This window comes from Gossypium raimondii, chromosome 1, assembly GCF_025698545.1.
Source record: "Gossypium raimondii isolate GPD5lz chromosome 1, ASM2569854v1, whole genome shotgun sequence".
Lineage (NCBI taxonomy): Eukaryota > Viridiplantae > Streptophyta > Magnoliopsida > Malvales > Malvaceae > Gossypium > Gossypium raimondii.
Window position 1 is genome coordinate 30470597 of NC_068565.1, and position 9219 is coordinate 30479815.

Genomic DNA, 9219 nt, shown 5'->3' on the forward strand with positions numbered 1-9219 from the left:
ATGAAGAATGATAAGAATGAATGAGGAATGATTAAGGGATGCTTGAGGGATAATGAATGAAGGAATGAGAGGGTCTCATTTATAGGTGAGCAGAGGGGGATAGTTTGCTAAAAATAGTGGATGTTAACCTCTTCAAATCTCCTCAAGTTGTGGTCGGCCATGCTTAGTGGCTTTTGACTTGATTTTTTCTTGATTTTTAAGCAATTTTGGATGCCACACAACTCAGGATAAGACTCGGTCCATCATAAACCTTCGAACAAATCTCTAATTTCTTCAATACTACAAGGACCTTGTGTAATTAAAACAAAGAATGGTTTAAATGGATAGCCATGTGTAGCCGAATATTGGGTTGACTTGGTCTCCAATTTGGACGGTTTTATAATCCAGCAAAGCTATCAGACCTATCCAGAATAAATCAACAAGTTAGAAGACCAAAGAATAAAATTTATCCAATTTAATTAATTAATTAAAACCCAAATTATTAATGAAATATTTTAAAATAAATTGTTAAATATAATTTTAAAATAAATTGTTAAATATAATTTTACATTTTATTATTTTATTTAATCATGCATGGCCCACTTTATGTCTTAAAAAATATAATATATTCAAATTAATATGAAATAAGCCATTTATTGCACGAAAACTATATAATAAAACATAAAATCACATTTTAATAATTTTTATGTCCTAATTTCATATTTTCACATATTTCATTAATTTATTAAACAATTACTTAGTTTTAACAATGATTTTAATTAAAAAGGTGATAAATTACATAGGAAAAATCCTATATATTGTTCTATTTACAGGCCCTCAAACTTAAATTATTGCTCGTCCCGAGTAATGTTTATGCGTAGCAAAAGGTCTTGCTAAGGCAAAATTGCTAATTTTGTAAGCAGCATTAATCTTTGTCCCATAATCATGCATTAATAACTTCATGCTTATCGATCTTCTTTATTAACAAGTAATTCATATGCAAGCATTCCTTAAGATTATACTAAGCTTCAAAATATGCCAACATGAATCATAGTTTGCATGTATGTCACAACCATAGAGAACATTCTTCATTCAACATAATTTCCTATCAATCAAGCAAACAATCACAACGCTTATTTATGATCTTTATATGTTGAACTTAGGACTTCCTCTCCACTAATGTAGGTGACATAATCATCAAATCAATAGGTCTTTTATAAGGTTGTAATAGGGCTCAGTTAAAGGTAGGGATTTTAAGAGATGAGACATTTTGGTTTTAAAAATCTTAACCTTTAACTTTGTCTTTGTTTTCTCATAATACAACCTTTTTCTTTAAGTGAACCTTTGGAACACCCCCAAACTTATTTTGAACTCAAGCTCATACATTTTTCCTTTTTGGAGACTGAGCGAACTTTTCTTCGCTTTTTTTTAAGCATAAGCACATACATCTTTATGAAAATTTTCTCAAATGTTGATTCCCAAGACAACTTTAGTTAAGATAGGTGCACAAAATTAGGATAATTTTAAAAAGATGGGAACTGGCTTATAATGTAGGCTCATTGCAAAAACACGCCTTTAATCTCAAACTTACAGTTTCAAGGGTCTAATATCATATGGTTGGCTTGAGAAGGCTTAAACGATCCAAAGAAATAGTGCCTATATCATTTTAGATTTTTATATCCCCTAGGATTTCGCCTCAAAAAAGTTGCTAAGTCAATTCTAAAGATATAAACCTTCATGCATGTCTAATCGTAAAAGAAACTAAGTTTTCATGGAAAATATTACTAAGGTTAAGATCATACAAGCATTCCATTCTTCATGATAACATACTTTTACTTAGATAAATTCATCATTCATACTGCATACAAACTATCTCAATAACAAAAAAAATCTCTAAACATTCATTTATTAAAACATACTTATGAAAGAAATAATTGAAGCATACTTGAAAAAAAATTTAAAAGTTTGAGCAATTTATTTCCCTTACCCCCTCTAGAACGAAGCAATGTCCTCATTGCAAGAACAAAGTATTGAATAAAAACTGAACACCAGGTAGACTGCTTAAATACCAAGTCTTCCCTAATAACCTAATCTTAGACATGTTCATTCCCATTACCATATCACTTAGTCTTATTCTTTCTAAAGAAGTGGTAAGTTTGTTCATGCTTGCTATGTTTTATTCTGCAGAAATTAAATCCTACTTACGAAAGAAATAAATTCCTAAAGACCTAAAAATAATTAAATAAATAATAGGACAAGAATCCCCCCTTTTATTTTTTTGACTCATTCCCCTTGTCTTTTTTAGCTCCATCTCTGCTTGCATCGTCAGTACCTTCCGTCCATATCTCGAAGATAGCATTTGGGAACTCAAGAACAAAAGTCTTAGAGATATTCTTAAAAGTATTTGGAATTGAGTCATCTCTAATTTTTTCATATCTCCAGTAAGTTTGTTGTTGATTGTGCATGAACTTGCACATATCCATAAAAATTGACAACTTTAATTTCCTTAAAGTACTTACAGAAGTCAGCATGGGAGTTGTATATTCAAGTTCAACACTTAGCTTGACTGGTTCTTCTTCTGGCTCAACCTTTGGTTCAGGAATGTTCAGTTCCTTATCAGATTCTTCCTCTTTAGTGTTTGTGACTGAATTAGCTTTAGTTTTAGTTCCATCTGTTGACTCCTCTGTATCCGACTTAATTGGCTCTTCTTGGTCGCCTTGATTCATTTCATGCATCCTCTCTATTAATCTTTCAAGATCATAATTTGTAATGCATCCTTGAACATATCGCCCCTTCAGATTTGCTTGTGTTTTAACACGGGCCTTTAAGCAAAGTGAAGTGATTAATGATGGGAAATAAGCACTTCCTGCCTTCTTTTTAGCACAATCGTGAATCTCCTTGAGGATAATTTTTCCAACATTAATGGAATTTTCTGTCAAAATTGCATGTAACAAAAGCATCCGTTCCATCTAGATAGTGGAACTATGTGAGATAGGCATAAAACTGTAGCGAACGAAATAAAACCATACCTTTGCTACTCGTTTTGAGTATTCCCTTCGACAAGAATGGCTCCCATACTTTCTTATAATCCATTGAGATCCTGGATTTTTCACAACATCAAGCACTTGTTGAAGAAAATCCCAATTGATATTGTTCATCATAGGGTAGTAGTCATCTTCTTAAACATCAGGTAAATTAAACAAATCATTGATGGACTTAGAAGTAAGAGGTACCTTTTTCTTTCGAACGATGACTTCAGTAGCATCTTGCGTAGTCAAACTAGCATAGAATCCTCGAACTAGTTCATCATCGAGAAGTGAACGAGAATCACAAAATTGTTCTCACTTGATAGTATTGATTTTCTTTCTAATCGGTATAGGAACAACCATCAAATCATTACTCTTCAAGTCAAAACCTCTTTCTGGCATCATAGGTTGATGCTTGAAGATTGAATCAAATCTCTCTTTCACTTCTTCATCGATCAAAATTGGGTTTTTAGGAGTAGTCTTTGAAGATCTGGTTCTTTTGCGAGACATGGTATCTTTTCCCAAAAATTCGGCAAAGTTTCTGTACAAAAGATAAAATTGAAATTGGCAAAGTGGGTAGAACTTGCTACGGCAAAAATCTTGTGACGAAAATACGAAATTTTGACAAAAAGGGAAGAGAACTAGGGTTTCTTTGGGGATTTGAGGTTGATGGCACAAAAGGGAGATTTAGGGATTTTTAGGGTGTAAGCAAATTACTTTGAGGGATATGAAAATTAGTAGAATGGAGAGGGGTTTATATAGGGAACAATTAAGGCAACATGTAGCAAAAAATTAGCTACATTAGGGTTACTTGGGTGACAAGCAATGGCTGTGACAGCAAGGCATGGATTTTTCCCTCCTTTTTACTATCTTGGGCCTTAAACTCAGACTGTATCTTACTAAAAAAAACTGATTAGTACTTGGGCCAAATTTGACCCCCTTTATTAACATAAAAATTTAAAATTTAAACAGAACAAATGAAAAAAAAATTAATTCTTAATTAGAAAATTTCTTAACAAATTACATTAAATTAATTGAATGAATGTAATGAGTTAAGAAAATAAGTTCTAATTATTTATTTATTTATAAAATGAGTTCATGAAATATTAAAGGTCTGTTAATTTGAGCAAGGATTCAACTCGCTCAACTTCACCATCCTAGTAGTGCTTGAGACATTGACCATTAACTTTAAACATACCTTCGTAATTATAGTATAATTCAATAGCTCCATAAGGATAAACTCGGTAGATGGTATAAGGTCCCAGGAAATAACTTCAACCTTGGATTAAACAACAAAACCTTCTGACCTTCTTTAAACTCGCGAGGGTGTATATGACTATCATGTCATCTCTTTGATCTTTCTTTACACATTTTTGGCATTCTCATAGGAAAAAAACCTCAGCTCTTCCAACTCATCAAGTTGTAACATCCTTCTCTCACTAGCTTGCTTAAGATCAAAGTTCAACTGCTTCAAAGCCCAGTGAGCTTTATTCTCCAACTCTAATGGCAAATGACATGCCTTTCTAAAGACTAACCGATAAGGAGTCATTCCTAACAGAGTCTTAACTACTATTTGATAGCCCCATAATGCATCATTGAGCCTTCGAGACCAATCTTTTCTTCTAAGGCGTACTACCTTTTCAAGGATACCTTTAATTTCGCGATTCACTCTTTCAACTTGCCCATTAGACTGGGGGTGATAGGCACTAGCAATCTTGTGCTTCACATCATATTTTTCAAGCAACCACTTAAGCCATTTGTTCACAAAGTGAGAACCTTCATCACTAATAATAGCTCTTGGTGTCCCAAGTCGTGTAAACACATGCTTATGTAGGAATCGCATCACTACCTTAGCATCATTTGTAGGGTATGCTTTAGCTTCAACCCACTTGGATACATAGTCCACAGCAACTAAGATGTATTTGTTCCCATATGAAGAAGGAAACGGGCCTAAGAAGCCAATGCCTTATACGTCGAACAATTCAATCTCCAAAATGTTTGTCAAGGGCATCTCATTCCTCCTTGATATATTTCCAGTACTTTGGCATTTATCATAGTTCTTCACATAAGCATAAGTATCTTTAAATAGAGTAGGCCAAAAGAAACCTACTTGCAAAATATTTTCTGCAGTACGTGAACCACCAAAGTGTCCCCCACTTGGAGATGAATGGCAATGATACAAGATCTCAGCAATCTCGCTTCTAGCTACACACTTTTGGATTATATTATCTGCATATTGTGTAAACAAGAGCGAATCCTCCCAAAGATAATACCTACTATCATGAAGAAATTTTTTTCCTTTCTTGGTATGTCATTTCTCGAAGAATTATTCCACATGCAAGATAATTGGCAAAATTAGCAAACTAGGGTATTTCATGAATTCGATTTACCTCAAATAAGTGTTCATTTGGGAAATTCTTGTTGATAGGCACACATGATTGAGTTACCTCATCTTGTTCCAACCTCGACAGATGATCGACTATTTGATTTTCGACACCTTTTCTATCTTTGATCTCAAGGTCAAATTCTTGGAGTAAAAGTATCCAATGAATTAGCCTTGGTTTTGCATCTTTCTTCTTGAGCAAGTATTTAATGGTCGCATGGTCAGTAAATACTGTAAGTTTGGTACCTATAAGATATGAGCAGAATTTGTCAAAAGTAAAAACTATAGCGAAGAGTTTCTTTTCAGTTACCATATAATTGCATTGGGCTCCCGTAAAAGTTCTACTTGCATAGTAAATAAGGTGAAACACTTTATTTCTTCTTTGACCCATCACTGCTCCAATGGCATAGTCACTTGCATCGCACATCAACTCAAAAGGTGAGTTCCAATCAGGTGTAATGATTATTGGGGCTGAGATTAACCGCTTCTTTAGCTCTTCAGAAGCTTCCAAACATGCTTTGCTGAAATCAAACATTGTATCTTTCTCTATCAACAAACACAACGATTTAGAAATTTTTGAGAAATCTTTGATAAACCTTCGATAAAAACCGACATGGCCTAAGAAACTTCTGACTCCTTTCACATTCATTGGGGCCAATAATCTTTCAATTTTGTCTACCTTTTCTTTATCGAATTCAAGTCCTTTTTTTGAGATCTTATGAACTAAGACAATCCCTTCCTTGACCATAAAATGGAATTTTTCCCAATTAAGGACAAGATTCATCTCTTCACATCTCTTCAGTACCTTAGCCAAATTAATCAAATAGATATCATAACTGTTACCAAAAATAGAAAAATCATCCATGAAAACCTCAACAAAATTTTCAACCATATTAGTAAATATTGACATCATGCATCGTTGAAAAGTTGCAAGTGCATTGCATAAACCAAAAGGCATTCACCTAAAAGCAAACGTACCGTATGGACAAGTAAAGGTTGCTTTATGTGGGTCCTCCGGGGTTAAAACTATTTGGTTATATCCTGAATAGCCATCTAAAAAACAATAGAATTCATTACCTGCCAATCGATCTAACATCTGATCCATAAAAGGCAACGAAAAATGGTCCTTCCAAGTGGCTTTGTTCAACTTTCTGTAATCAATATAGATTCTCCAACCGGTAACAGTTCTTGTTGGAATTAACTCATTACGCTCATTTTCAACAATCGTTATTCCACCTTTCTTCGGTACACACTGCACCGGCTTACCCACAGACTATCTGAAATAGCATAAATGATTTCTGCATCTAACCATTTGATCACTTCCTTTCTCACAACTTCTTTCATAATAGGATTGAGCCTCCTTTGCCCATCAAATCGAGCTCTTTCACCTTCTTCTAAAATGATTTTATGCATGCAAAAAGAAGGTCTTATACCTCGAATATCAGCTATGATCCAACCAATTGCTTTCTTAAATTTCTTTAGAACACCAATTAGTTGTTCCTCTTGAACTTTCGTCAGTTCCACTTAAATAATCATAGGCAAAGTAGAACAATCACCTAAATAAATGCATTTCAAATAGGAATGAAGTACCTTTAGTTCGAGTTGACAACTTGGGTTGCACAAATTCTCTGACTTTGAACTCCAACGGTTCAAACCATGTGGATTGAATAAAATTTCCCGAATTGGCTTCCATTAAAGCCATGTTTTCTTCACCTTCTTCATCCTTCAAAGGGTCAAGATCTAAGACTTTCTCCAATGGATCTTCTTCAAAATTGCTTTCCATAGAAACCAAGGTTACCTGATCGGGAAATTTTATCGCTTTAAAAATGTTAAAGGTTACCTGATCATTTTGAACTCGCATGGTGAGTTCTTCTTTCTGTACATCAATTAACTTTCTTTCCGTGGCTAAGAAAGGTCTCCCAAGGATGATCGGCTCTTCCTTATCTGCTTCAAAATCTAAGACAACCAAATCAGTAGGAAAAATAAATTTATCGACTCTTACCAAAACATCCTCGATCTTTCCTTCGAGATATGGTAAAGATCGATCCACTAGCTGAACCGTCACAGTTGTAGGTCTTACTTCACCTATCCCTGACATCTTGAAAATAGACTTCGGTATCAAGTTGATACTCGCTCCTAAGTCACACAAAGCTTTACCACAGTAAGATTCACCAATGTTACAGGGTATAGTAAAGCTTCCTGGGTCTTTCAATTTTGGTGGTTGTTTGTTCTACAAGAACGCATTGCACTCCTTTGTCAAAACAACAGTCTCATACTCACTCAGTCGTTTCTTCTTGGACAGTATATCCTTCATAAACTTGCCATAATTTGGCATTTGTTCTAAAGCCTCGACCAACAGAATATTGATGGGTAACTGCTTCAGAACATCCAAAAATTTCTTGAATTACACCTCCTGTTTTTGCTTGTGTTGCTGCAATCTTTGCGGATATGGAGGTGATGGAACTTTCGGTTGAGCTGAAAAACTTTTTTGAGTAGGTAAATCTGCATCCAAAGAAGATGTTAAAATATCTGAATTCACTAAGTCAGGGTTTACCATGTCAGACTTTGTAAATTCTAATTCCTTTGGTCTAGGAACTTCAGCAGCTGGTTGATTCTTCTCAACAGGCTTATCTTTGACATCAATCAATCGGGGTTCTAGAATATTGCCACTTCGCAATGCCACTACCTTGGTATGTTTTTTACCCAAATTTCTTGGATTCTCATCACTCGGCAAGGTTCCTTGCGGTCTATTACGTAGCTCCGTATCTAACTAACTCATTTGGTTTTCCAAATTTTTCAGTGTTGCTGCTTGGATTTGGATCAAAGCGCCATTCTTTTCCATGTACACTTTCAACAAGTTCTCCATATTGTTTGATGCCTCAGCTTGAGGTGGTTTTAGAGCTTACTGATTAAACCCTTGAGATTGGTTGGGTCTTTGCTGTAATAAGTTGTTGTTCAGTCTATTTCCTTGGTTGCTCCAAGAAAAGTTAGGATGATTACGCCATGGAGGATTGTAGAAGTTGGACTGGAGTCCTTGTCCACTCCTATTTTGATATTGGTTCCCCACATAGTACACTGACTCAAGATTTGATGGACAATTCTCAAAAGAATGACCTTCCCCACAGTACACACAGGAAACTACTTCAAATGGACTTGGTGGCTGAGCTGTAGAATTATTAGTACTATTAGTGGTTAACTGTTTTATCATAGAGGAAATAGACGATACCTGAGCTAATAATAAAGTGAGGGCGTCAACTTCATGAACTTCAGCTACACATCTTCCTGAAGCTATTTGATTTGTTATCCATTGATAGTTATTACTCGCGATCCTCTCGATGATCTCATAAGCCTCATTATAAGACTTAGAAAAAATTGCACCATTCGCGGAAGCATCTACCATCAAATCTTGTATTTGCATTCAGACCATTATAGAATGTCTCCAACTGGATACAATGAGGAATCCCATGATGAGGACACTTACGAAGTAACTCCTTGAATTCATCCCAAGCCTCATACAAAGACTCGTCATCCAATTGTTGGAAAGTTGTGATCTCGTTCCTTAACTTAGCGTTTTTTCTAGGTGGGAAATACTTAACGAAAAATCTCTCTGCTAATTCTTGCCATGTAGATATGGAACTTGGTGTCAATGAATTCAGCCATGCTCGTGCTCGATCTCGCAACGAGTATAGAAATAACTTCAACCTCAGTGTGTCTTCAGTCACACCGTCTATCTTGAATGAATCACTCACCTCCATCAACAATCGAAGGTGGAGACGTGGATCTTCCATGGGCATACCACTAAATTGGCCCACCGTTTGTAGCATTTGAAAC

The 9219-nt window shown here is 35.1% G+C and overlaps 1 non-coding gene across 1 annotated transcript; it reads left to right on the plus strand.

The window, feature by feature from the left end:
- Positions 1–8847: 8847 nt before the first annotated feature.
- LOC128032718 (small nucleolar RNA R71) lies at positions 8848–8954 on the plus strand. Its single transcript, XR_008189009.1, has one exon. It is a non-coding gene; the product is annotated as a small nucleolar RNA R71 (small nucleolar RNA).
- The last annotated feature ends 265 nt before the right edge of the window (positions 8955–9219 follow it).